Raw genomic sequence first — 12,566 nt, 5'->3', positions numbered from 1 at the left:
ACCTTAATTTAACCCAACTCAACCCAACTAAACCAAACTTAACTTATGACAACGCACCAAAGAAGCTCCACACTGCCATAACCCTAAACAAATTACTATAGAAAGCCATGAACCCAATCATTATCTTTACATCCCCTCTCATTAGTGACAAGATAGTCGACAGTGGCCGTAAACAAGACACTCATATACCAAGACACACGGTAACACATTCGGCATTCCAGTATGAATTAACCAGCCATTTCTCTCTTCCATACTCGAGTGGTTTTTCATGGAATCTGGAGGGAATACTTGATCACGTGGCCGAGTGAAGGAAGAGCTAGTGTTATTGATTGTATACATTCTCTCTCTCTCTCTCTCTCTCTCTCTCTCTCTCTCTCTCTCTCTCTCTCTCTCTCTCTCTCTCTCTCTCTCTCTCTCTCTCTCTCTCTCTCTCTCTCTTATTAATTAAGTAACGCACGTGTCGCTGACTCTCTCTATCTCTCTCTCATTTCTTCCTTTCTCCATTTTTTTTTTGTTTTATTTGTGGTCATTTGTCTTCTCCCTCCTCACTTTTTGCATGTTTTTTTTTATATCGTCTTTGTTTGTTTTTTCTGGATGTGATTAGCAGCAGCTGTAGTAGTAATAATAGTTGCACTTAAAGTAATATTGGTTGTAGTATTAGTAGTGGTAGTAGTAGTAATAATAATAGTAGTAGTAGTAGTAGTAGTAGTAGTAGTAGTAGTAGTAGTAGTAGAGTAGTAGAAGTAGTGGTGGTGATGGTGAGCTACATACACACATTCATACCTTCCAACACCCACCCATCCCCAACACACACACACACACACACACACACACACACACACACACACACACACACACAGACACAGACACAGACACAGACACTGATACACAGACACAGAGACACACACAGACACACACAGAGAGAGAGAGAGAGAGAGAGAGAGAGAGAGAGAGAGAGAGAGAGAGAGAGAGAGAGAGAGAGAGACGAGGACGACGACCACAAAGTCATAGATCTTGGACGTAACCACCTTTACGTGTTCCCAGTGCGACTAACACGGAGACAAGATGAAAGGAAAGATAAGACAAAACACCCTTTTTTTACCCTCTGACGGTCAGCTGGCATCCTGTACTTTATAAATCACGGCCACTGAACAACATTCCTCTATGCCATACTTTATTGTAACCCTCATTCATTCCCAGTATGCCACGGAAGACCTACCTGGTTACTTTGTCATTCTGTCTATCATTGGTATTCCCTCCTTCTTCCGTTTTCTAATATTGTGAAACAGTTTTGCGCTACACCTCTCTTACTCCAAAAGACTTTAATTGAAGGTATATAGTGTCTTTCTCTCTCTCTTCCACAACTATTTTCTGAAACACTTCCATACTACACCTCCCATACACATAAAAGACTCCAGTTATAGATATTTTCTCCTCATCTTAAGTTTCGGTCATAGAGTAACAAGACTCCTACATTATAATCAGTAAAAGCACTATTTTTTTACCCGGCGAGTCATCTAATCTGTGAAAGAACAAAACGTTTCTGAATACTGACTCTTATTTTCTTGACATCGAAACTTTGCGTGTGTATGTCCTCTTTATCTTCCACCTTAACCCTCTCCTGTTCCGTGACTCCCTGGCCTACACGACCCCAACGCACCACACGCAAACCACACAGCGCCTCAGGAACTTACAGCTATCTCATTCACTTCGTCACTTACTCCCAGGCCATGCTAGGGGACCGCCACGCCTCCGCTGCTGCTAGATTGGAGTTAAGTACGGTGATTTAGAAGGTGATGGGTTAGTGTAGGTGTTGTTGTTGTTAGTGGTGGTGGTAAAGTTTGTTATGTTCCTTGTTTTAATTGGTGTTGTATTTTGTGTGTTGTTGTTTGTGTGTATATATTTTTTTGTCTTTCTATTTAGTTTGATTTTATTTTGGTTTGGTTTGGTTTATTCATTTTTTCCCCTTTTTCTATTCATTTTATTTTTATGTTTGTTTATTTTTTGTCATTGTGGAGTGATTAGGTTGAAAGGAAGTAAAATTGTTCTGCAGAAAGATGTGGAATCTTTACAAGTTTGTGTGTGTGTGTGTGTGTGTGTGTGTGTGTGTGTGTGTGTGTGTGTGTGTGTGTGTGTGTGTGTGTGTGTGTGTGTGTGTGTGTGTGTGTGTGTGAAGCCCCCCATTCATGGAGTCTTTTCCGCAGTATCAATTTCTGTCTATTAACTGCGCATTTCTCATATATTCGAATTTCTCTAACATACTTTTACCACACAACTCAACTAAAGGGTGTTTCTTTACGGATTTAGTCACAGATTCATGACATTTCTATATTAGTAGCAAAAGAAAGGCTTAAGAATCCGTTTAATCACATCTTTGGCCTTTAACTCTTCAGTACCATGACGCGTTTCTATATTCATTCTGCTTACTATTTGGTGATTTTATACAGCTTCAGAAACTTATGTGGAGGATAAAGATAGTGAAGACTGTAGCCTTTAATCTTTTGACCATTATAGACCCATCCTAATGTCAATAAAATGGTCTAATCGTACACAAATCTCAAGGTAAAAATGTGTCCCAGTATTAAAGTTAAACTAATTGTATGAAAGATCAGAGTGGTTCTCCTTTCTTATCAGAATATGGTCTCTTCTACTCCTTATTGTCTCTATACCCTCTGACTGTTGTTTCCATTCACACACTTCTCTCTCTTCACATATTTTTTTCTTTCCTACTCTTGTATTCCTTTTCCTTGTATTTATGTACACCTTTTTTTTTCTCTTTTAACTATATAATACACTCCTTTTCCAAGCAAATATTTTTCTTTCTCTTCTCATAGTTATCTTCCTTCTTTCACTCTACCTTCATTATCCACTTCAAATATTTGTCTTCTCTTCTGTCTTCTATCTACATACTCTTTCTTCTGCCTCTCATCACTCTTACCCCATAATGCTCTCCTTTTCTGACATCATCTTTCACTTTCCTTCTTTTAAGTGTTTTAAGTGTTTAAGTAGTCACCTGCCGCCCGGTGGAATACTCCAGGAGAGGTACTTACGGGGATGTAGGCAGTGCTGCAGACTGAGTGATTCCCCGTGTCCTCTCTTCCCGGTTCCCTTTGTGGTCTCATTTATACAATTGAGCAGCTGCAGCCTGCCCTCTAAAGACAACTTCTACTACTTCCTACACTACACTACAACACCTTACACTTTTACACTCTCTTCAAATCAAAATTTAATAATGGCTTCACCACGCCCTGCCTCGGAGTCCCCCTCTGGGGAGGGGACCATAAATGTCCCCAGGTCGGACTGCCCTCTGCTGTCGACCTTGGGTGTCTTGACACTTCATCTAATACTTTCACTATCAATTTCTGCAACATTCGTGGCCTTCGTTCTAATTTTCAATCTGTGGAACACCACCTCTCCTCTACTAAACCTCATCTTCTCTTCCTAACTGAAACACAGTTGTCTGTGACTACTGACAGCAGCCCCTTTTCTGTTCCCTCCTACTTGCTCTATCCTCATTTTCAATCCAAAGCTGGATGTTGCGCATACGTGCGTAACGACACCACTTGCTCTCGTGCCCACAATCTTGAATCTTCAGAATTTTCTACCATCTGGCTAAGACTTCAATGTCACTCTCTAACTAAATTCATCTGTGCTGTATACCTCTCACCTAATTCCTCTGACTATGTAAAATTCTTTGACTATTTGACTTCCAAGGTGGAGCACATCTTATCTCACTTTCCTTTTGCTGAGATCTCCATTTTAGGGATTTCAATGTTCACCACCAGCTTTGGCTTTCATCTTCTTTCACTGACCAACCTGGTGAACAAACCTTCAACTTTGCTATCCTTCATGACCTAGAGCAGCTAGTGAAGTTCCCTACCCGTATTCCTGACCGCCTTGGAGACACGCCCAACATTCTTGATCTTTTCCTAACCTCCAACCCTTCTGCTTACTCTGTTAAACTTTCCTCTCCGTTGGGCTCCTCCGACCACAATCTAATTTCCGTTACCAGTTCTATCACTCCAGTGCAGCCTCAGGACCCGCCTAAGCGGAGGTGCTTCTGGCATTTTAACTCTGCTAAGTGGGAGGAACTAAGGCAGTACTATTCTGATTTCCTTGGGATGATTATTGTTTTCATGTCAGAGATCCTTCTCTTTGTGCCGAGCGCATAACAGAGGTGATTATCTCTGGCATGGAGCTATACATTCCTCATACTTTCTCTAACCCTAAAGCTAAAAAGCCTTGGTTTAACTCTGCTTGTTCTCGTGCTGTCAATGATAGAGAGGCGGCTCACAAACGGTTCCGTAGCCATCCAACTGCTGAAACTCATGCCCTATATATTTCTGCCCGTAATCATGCCAAATCTATTCTCCAACTTACTAAAACTCTTTCATCAATAGAAAATGTCAAAGTCTTTCCAATTCTAACTCCTCTCGAGATTTCTGGCATCTAGCCAATAATATCTCTAACAACTTTACTTCTTCGTCTTTCCCTCCTTTACTTCATCCAGATGGCTCTACAGCTGTCTCTTCTTTTCTAAAGCTGAACTCTTCGCTCAAACCTTTGCTACCAACTCAACTTTGGATGATTCTGGGCATATTCCTCCTACTCCTCCACCCTCTGACTACTTCATCCCTAAAATTAAAATTCTTTATAAAGACGTTTTCCTGGCCCTCTCTGGCCTTGATTCTCGGAAGGCTTACGGTCCGGATGGAGTCCCTCCTGTTGTTCTCAAAACTGTGCTTCCGAACTCGCTCACTGCCTGGTCAAACTCTTTCATCTGTGTCTCTACTTCTATTTATCCTTCTTGCTGGAAGTTTGCTCACATTCAACCTGTCCCTAAAAAGGTGACCACTCCAATCCTTCTAACTACCGCCCTATAGCTTTGATTTCCTGCCTTTCTAAAGCCTTTGAGTCTATCCTTAATAGGAAGATAATGAGGCATCTATCAGCTCACAACCTTCTCTCTGATTGCCAGTATGGTTTCCGTAAAGGCAGATCTACTGGTGATCTTCTTACTTTCCTAACTGAATCTTGGTCATCCTCTTTAGGGACTTCGGTGAAACCTTTGCTGTCGGCCTTGACATATCGAAAGCCTTCGATAGAGTCTGGCACAAATCTTTAATTTCTAAACTACCCTCCTACGGATTCTATCCTTCTCTCTGTACCTTCATCTCCAGTTTCCTTTCCGATCGTTCTATTGCTGCTGTAGTAGACGGTCACTGTTCTTCCCTAAAACTATCAACAGTGGTGTTCCACAGGGTTCTGTCCTATCACCCACTCTCTTTCTATTATTCATCAATGATCTCCTAAATCTGACTCAATGCCCTATCCACTCCTATGCTGATGATACCACCCTGCATTATTCAACAGCGTTCAACAGACGCCCAACCCAACAACAATTAAATGACTCAAGGCGAGATGCTATAGGACGCCTAACTTCTGATCTTTCACTTGTTTCTGATTGGGGCAGAGAAAACCTGGTTTTGTTCAATGCCTCAAAACTCAATTTCTACAACTATCTACTCGACATAACCTTCCAGACAACTATCCTCTCTTCTTCAATAACACTCAACTTCCCTCTCCTCTACATTAAACACACTCGGTCTATCCTTCACTAAAAATCTAAACTGGAAATTTCACATCTCTACTCTTGCTAAATCAGCTTCCAAGAAGTTAGGTGTCCTATGGCGTCTTCGTCCATTTTTCTCTCCTCCCAGCTGCTTGCTCTGTACAAGGGCCTTATCCGCCCGTGTATGGAGTATGGCTCTCATGTCTGGGGGGGATCCACACACACAGCTTTACTAAACAAGGTGGAATCTAAAGCTTTTCGTCTTATCAACTCTTCTCCTCTAACTGACTGTCTTGATTCTTTAAGTCACCGCCGCAATGTTGCATCTTTATCTGTCTTCTACCGCTGTTTTCATGCTGTCTGCTCTTCTGAACTTGCTAACTGCATGCCTTCCCCTCCTGCGGCCTCGCTGCACAAGACTCTCTACTTCTTCTCATCCCTATTCTGTCCATCTTCCTAATGCAAGAGTTAACCAGTATCTTCACTCCTTCATTCCCTACACTGGTAAACTCTGGAACTCTCTACCTGTGTCTGTATTTCCACCTGCCTATGACTTAAACTCTTTCAAAAGAGGAGTGTCAAGACACCTCTTACGTTAACTGGACCCTCCTTTTAGATTTTTTTGTTTTTTCTCTTTCTACTTTCCTCTTAACAGGGCCTGGCAACCAGCGGGATTTTTTTTTTTCCAACACTTTGTTTGCCCTTGGCCAGTGCCCTTGTAATGTAAAAAAAAAAAAAAAAAAAAAAACCAATCTAAACGAATCCAGACCATGCCCTAATTCAACTTATTAGTATACTACCTCTTCATTTATACCTAATACATGGAAAGTGAAGAAAAATTAATTACTCATATTATTGAGGGGGAAATAAAGTTCTGGTAAAGGTAATGAGAATACCAAATGACACTGCAAGTTTAATTGAACACACCATACGGTTGGTGTATTACCAATGAGAGAGAGCGAACCTGATGTATATATGCAGTGGTGCAGAGTATTCACAGGTCTGATGGACAATAATTAATGAGGAATTGAATATCCAATGAAAACGAGAGCTGGTTGTACTGATGACCTTGTACTGAAACACCTCGCTTCCTCAAAACAACTATTTTCCAAAGCCATAGAGGTCTTATATAGCCTCTCATGACTGCTCCTGTTCATAATGTAAAGCTCCTACCGTAAAATCATTCTTGAAAACTAGTGTCACTTCAATTAATACTAAAGTCTGTGAATGTAGTGAGAGAGTGAAACAATAGTGTTTCAGGATACGGTGGAAGGTGTTACAATTAACCCCTTCAGTACTGAGACGAATATTTTAACTTGATTTCTGGGTACGATTAGACGATTTTGTTTGCATTAGAAAGGGTAAATGAAGGTCAAAAGATTAATGACCGGAGTCTTTACTATTCTTATCCGAACATATGTTTCTGAAGCTGTATAGAATCGCTAGATAGTAACCAGAATGAATATGAAAACGCGTCATGGTACTGAAGGGGTTGAAATATTCCGTTGGTCATTGTAGCGGTGACCCAAGTGGGAGTGAATTTTATGAAGTAGAGAGAGAGAGATTGGGTTATAATATAGATAAGAACAGTAAAGGTTACTTATTTATTCATAACGTTAAAATTTCATTAAGTACCGCAATGAAAGTTACATGAAATAGACCTGCAAATAGACAGACAGACAGAAAGATAGAAAGATAGATAGATAGATTGTATTTGTGTATTTTCATTAACACTCACATGTGGAATACGCTTTTATACATTATATGTTATTATGAACTTCCTTTGTCACTCACGCGTGTAATGCATTTTTATATATTCTATAAGTGCATTTCAGTAATACTTGACATCAATAATTATTACCGTTATGAATGTTCTTCCATATGAACATGGCACTATATTCATGTAACCAATATTTCATAGATAGTTCTCAGTAAAACTCGTGCACTAAAAAAGGAAGCCAAATCTGGTCGTTTCTCTTGCCAGCTAGTCAGCATTAAACTAAGGTCAACATGAGAGATGAGACAGGCAATCGACATATAGATAGAACCAAAAAAACACAGGTACAGAACATACGTAGATAAACAAAACACCGGTGACATAAAGGGATGCAATACAATAGATAAATCAATACCAAATATCAGCACGTGTCGCTTTTGAAAATTGGAAGAAAAAAATAAATTCTGTTTGAAAATTTATGGCGAGAGAGAGAGAGAGAGAGAGAGAGAGAGAGAGAGAGAGAGAGAGAGAGAGAGAGAGAGAGAGAGAGAGAGAGAGAGAGCATTATTCCAACGACCATTGATAATAATCACACGCTGGGATTCCTGAACCGCTTGGTGGTGTACTCGAAAATCGGGTTGTGATTCAAAGGAAGAGCGTATTGTTGGGTTCTGTTGTTCTGTTTCATTATCTCTTTCCTCTTTTTCTTTCCTCTGCAACACAAAATTGTTCTCCCTTCGTCACATTATCATTTCTTTCTGTGTGTGTGTGTGTGTGTGTGTGTGTGTGTGTGTGTGTGTGTGTGTGTGTGTGTGTGTGTGTGTGTGTGTGTGTCAGTTTAGCAAGTAACTCTGTGATATTTATTGATGTGTGTTTGTTCTCTCTTGTTGGGTAAATAGTTTATTGTACAATAGTGTGTGTGTGTGTGTGTGTGTGTGTGTGTGTGTGTGTGTGTGTGTGTGTGTGTGTGTGTGTGTGTGTGTGTGTGTGTGTGTGTGTTTTCTGAGTAATGAAAGTTTTGTTGATTTACATGTATATGTATATACATATATATGTTGTTCTCTCTCTCTCTCTCTCTCTCTCTCTCTCTCTCTCTCTCTCTCTCTCTCTCTCTATATTTCTTTGAATTGAAGGAAATTGATAGTGCAATCGTGTGTGTGTGTGTGTTTGTGTGTGTGTGTGTGTGTGTGTGTGTGTGTGTGTGTGTGTGTGTGTGTGTGTGTTATTGCCTCATTTACCATCTCTATTCGATCTTTAATTCATAATATCTCTCTCTCTCTCTCTCTCTCTCTCTCTCTCTCTCTCTCTCTCTCTCTCTCTCTCTCTCTCTCTCTCTCTCTCTCTCTCTCTCTCTAAAATGCTCACTCTCCATCATCACCTTCTTTTCTTACTCCTTCCTTCTCCTCCTCGACCTCCTCTTCTAGAAACACCACCCCTCCCTTCCTTTCCCTTTCTTCTTACTCCTCTTCTTCACAATTTCTTTTCTTTCTCCTCCCATACTTCTCTGCACCTACTGTTCTCCTAACCTTATCTTTACTTCTCCTTCTCCTCCTCGTCCTCCTCCTCCTCGTCCACCTCCTCGTCCTCCTCCTCCTCCTCCTCCTCCTCCTCAATTCAGTAATCTTTAAGCAGGCAAGGAAATGTTTTGCTTATATATCAAATTCTTCGTTTATGCCTGAATAGTTTGTTGATGAGGCGGTGCTTAGAACTTAACACTGCTTGGAGTTTGTATTGTTGTCTGACTCCTTGTGTGTGTGTGTGTGTGTGTGTGTGTGTGTGTGTGTGTGTGTGTAAGTTTTTTTTTTATCTGCTATTGATTTCGTTCGTCTTCTGATGTATTTTTTTTCATTTGTGTGTGTGTGTGTGTGTGTGTGTGTGTGTGTGTGTGTGTGTGTGTGTGTGTGTGTGTGTACGTCTTTTACTGTGGTTTTGTGTTTTTTTTTTTGTGTGTGTTTTATTTTGTATGAGATTTGTGTGTGTGTGTGTGTGTGTGTGTGTGTGTGTGTGTGTGTGTGTGTGTGTGTGTGTGTGTGTGTGTTTTATTTGAGTGTAGTAATAGAATTTATCACTTTATTTTTGTTGTCATTATTTTTATTATAATTATTATTATTATTATTCTTATTCTTATTATTATTATTATTATTATTATTATTATTATTATTATTATTATTGTCATTCTTACCGTCATCATCACTCTCTTAGTCATGAAATTCTGATTATCTCACGTTACCTACTCCTCCTCCTCCTCCTCCTCCTCCTCCTCCTCCTCCTCCTCCTCCTCCTCCTCCTCCTCCTCCTCCTCCTCCTCCTCCTCCTCCTCCTCCTGATCAGGGGAAATACTTCAGCAGATTTTCTATGATCCTTTTTCCTCTGTTCTATTTCTCTTCTTTTTTATAATTTCTTTCTTTTAATCCTTCTCTTCCTGCTCCTGCTCTTCCTCTCTCTTCCTCTCCTTTTATTTCATCCCTCACTCCATGCAGCTTTCACACCTGTCACTGCTCCCTTCCTCCTCCTCCTCCTCCTCCTCCTCCTCCTCCTCCTCCTCCTCCTCCTCCTCCTCCTCCTCCTCCTCCTCCTCCTCCTCCTCCTTCTCGTCCTCCTCTCCTCCTGCACGCAAACAACATAAAGAAAGGAATAAAGGGAATGAAATATGCGATTGGAATATAAGGGAGGAGAAGGAGAAAGAGAGGAAAGGGAAGAAGAGGAGGAAAAGAAGATAGAAAAGATTAGAAAAAGGGGGATAGTGAAGAGAGGGGAAGTATAATGAGAGAGAAGAACGGGAAGGAAACATAGAAGAAGTAGAAGAAGAGAGTGAAAAAAAGGATGAAGTAGAAGAAGAAGAAGAAAAGGAAGAATTAGAAGAAGAAGGAAAGGAAGATGTAGAAGAAGAAAAAAAGGAAAAAGTAGAAGAAGAAGAAGAAAAGGAAGAAGAAAAAGAAAAAGAAAAAGAAGAAGAAGCAGAGATGGAGAGTTACAAGAGAGAAAGAGAAGAGACAGAAATTTTGAGAATGAGAAAATAAAACCAAAATAAAGTAAGTAGGAATGTAAGAAGCAAAAGGCACACAAGAAAAGAAGAGGGAATAAGATAAGGGGAACAGAAAGAAAGGGAAGAATAAATAGATGAAGTTGAAAATAAGAAGAAAAGAATAATTTAAATGCTATATATGCCAAAAAACAATTCAGTGCAACATAATTTCGTGCTGTGAAATTTATGTTATGAAAAGCTGTAATTGTTATTTTATTGTTGGTGAGAATGCCTTTAGGTCAAGTTTATTATTAAGTGCATTCCCCAGGTATTTGTCTGTTTGTCTGCTTGTTTAGTTGCTTTTTATGTTTTTTACTGTTGTGTTAGTTTATTCCGTGTGTGTGTTTGCTTATTTATTTGTGATTTTATATTTTATCATTTTTTCCTTTATTTTTTTTCTCTTATCTTTTTTTTTTATTAGTTATCTTTTGTTCTTCCTCTATTTTTTTTATTATTTCTATTACGTAATTTTAGCCACACGCCTACCTCACACCAACCACACACCTACCACTGACCTACCACACACCTACCACACACCAGCCACATACCAGCCACATACCTACCACTGATTATTCACACACCAACCACACATCTACCACACACCAACCACACATCTATCACACACCAACCACACACCAACCACACACCTACCACTGACTAACCACACACCTACCACACACCAACCACACACCAACAACACACCAACCACACACCAACAACTGACTAACCACACACCAACCACACACCACCACCACACACCAACCACACACAACCACACACCTACACACACACACACCTACCACACCTACCACACACCCACACCACACCTACCACACACAACCACACCTACCACACACCAACCATACACCAACCACTGACCAACCACACACCAACCACACATCAACCACACACCTATCACACACCACACCACACCTACCACGCACCTACCACACACCAACCACACACCAAACACACACTAACCACACACCAAACACACACTAACCACACACCAACCACACACCTATCACACCACACCACACCCACCACACACCTACCACACACCTACCACACACCACCACACACCTACTACACATCTACCACACACCAACCATACACCAACCACTGACCAACCACACACCAACCACACACCAACCACACCTATCACACACCACACCACACCTACCACACACCTACCACACACCAACCACACACCTACCACACATCTACCACACACCAACCACACACCTACCACACACCAACCACACACCTACCACACACCAACCATACGTCAACCACTGACCAACCACACACCAACCACACACCTACCACACACCAACCACACATCTATCACACACCAACCACACACCTATCACACACCTACCAGTGATTAACCACATACCTACTACACACCAACCACACACCAACAACACACCAACAACACACCAACAACTGACTATCCACACACCAACCACACATCTACCACACACCCACCACACACCAACTACACACCACCACACACCAACCACTGACCAACCACACACCAACCACACACCTATCACACACCACCACACACCAACCACTGACCAACCACACACCAACCACACACCTATCACACACCACACCACACCAACCACACCTACCACACACCAACCACACACCTATCACACACCATACCACACCAACCACACACCAACACACACCAGCCACTGACCAACCACACACCACACCACACCACACTATACCACACCCCAATAGTTACAATATTTTTTTTTTCTGTATGTGATTTTTTATTTATTATTTAGTATTATTATTTTAAGATTGACGATTTTTCTAACCCTTGCCCGTAAAAAGAAACTGCAGATATTCTTTCACTTATAAAATATCATCGCAAACCACATCGCTTTTAAAACATGAAAAGTTGGGAAAAATAAATATGAAGTCTCTCTCTCTCTCTCTCTCTCTCTCTCTCTCTCTCTCTCTCTCTCTCTCTCTCTCTCTCTCTCTCTCTCTCTCTCTCTCTCTCTCTCTCTCTCTCTCTCTCTCTCTCCTCCACTTCATCCCTATCTCCTTCCACTCACATCTACTGCTCATTCCATCCTTTACCCTTCCTTCCCTCCTCCTTTCTCCCTCTTCATTCCCTCTCCCTCTTCACTCCCTCTCCCTCGCAGCGGTATATTGAGTGTCCTCATCTCAGGAAAGGAGTGAGGCCGCGCCCTTCCTCGGCTCTCAAAAAGATTACATGAAAAACATCC

The sequence above is a fragment of the Portunus trituberculatus genome, chromosome 23, assembly GCF_017591435.1.
Source record: "Portunus trituberculatus isolate SZX2019 chromosome 23, ASM1759143v1, whole genome shotgun sequence".
NCBI lineage: Eukaryota > Metazoa > Arthropoda > Malacostraca > Decapoda > Portunidae > Portunus > Portunus trituberculatus.
The sequence above is the reverse complement of the archived record's forward strand: the minus strand, read 5'-3'. Positions refer to the sequence as shown.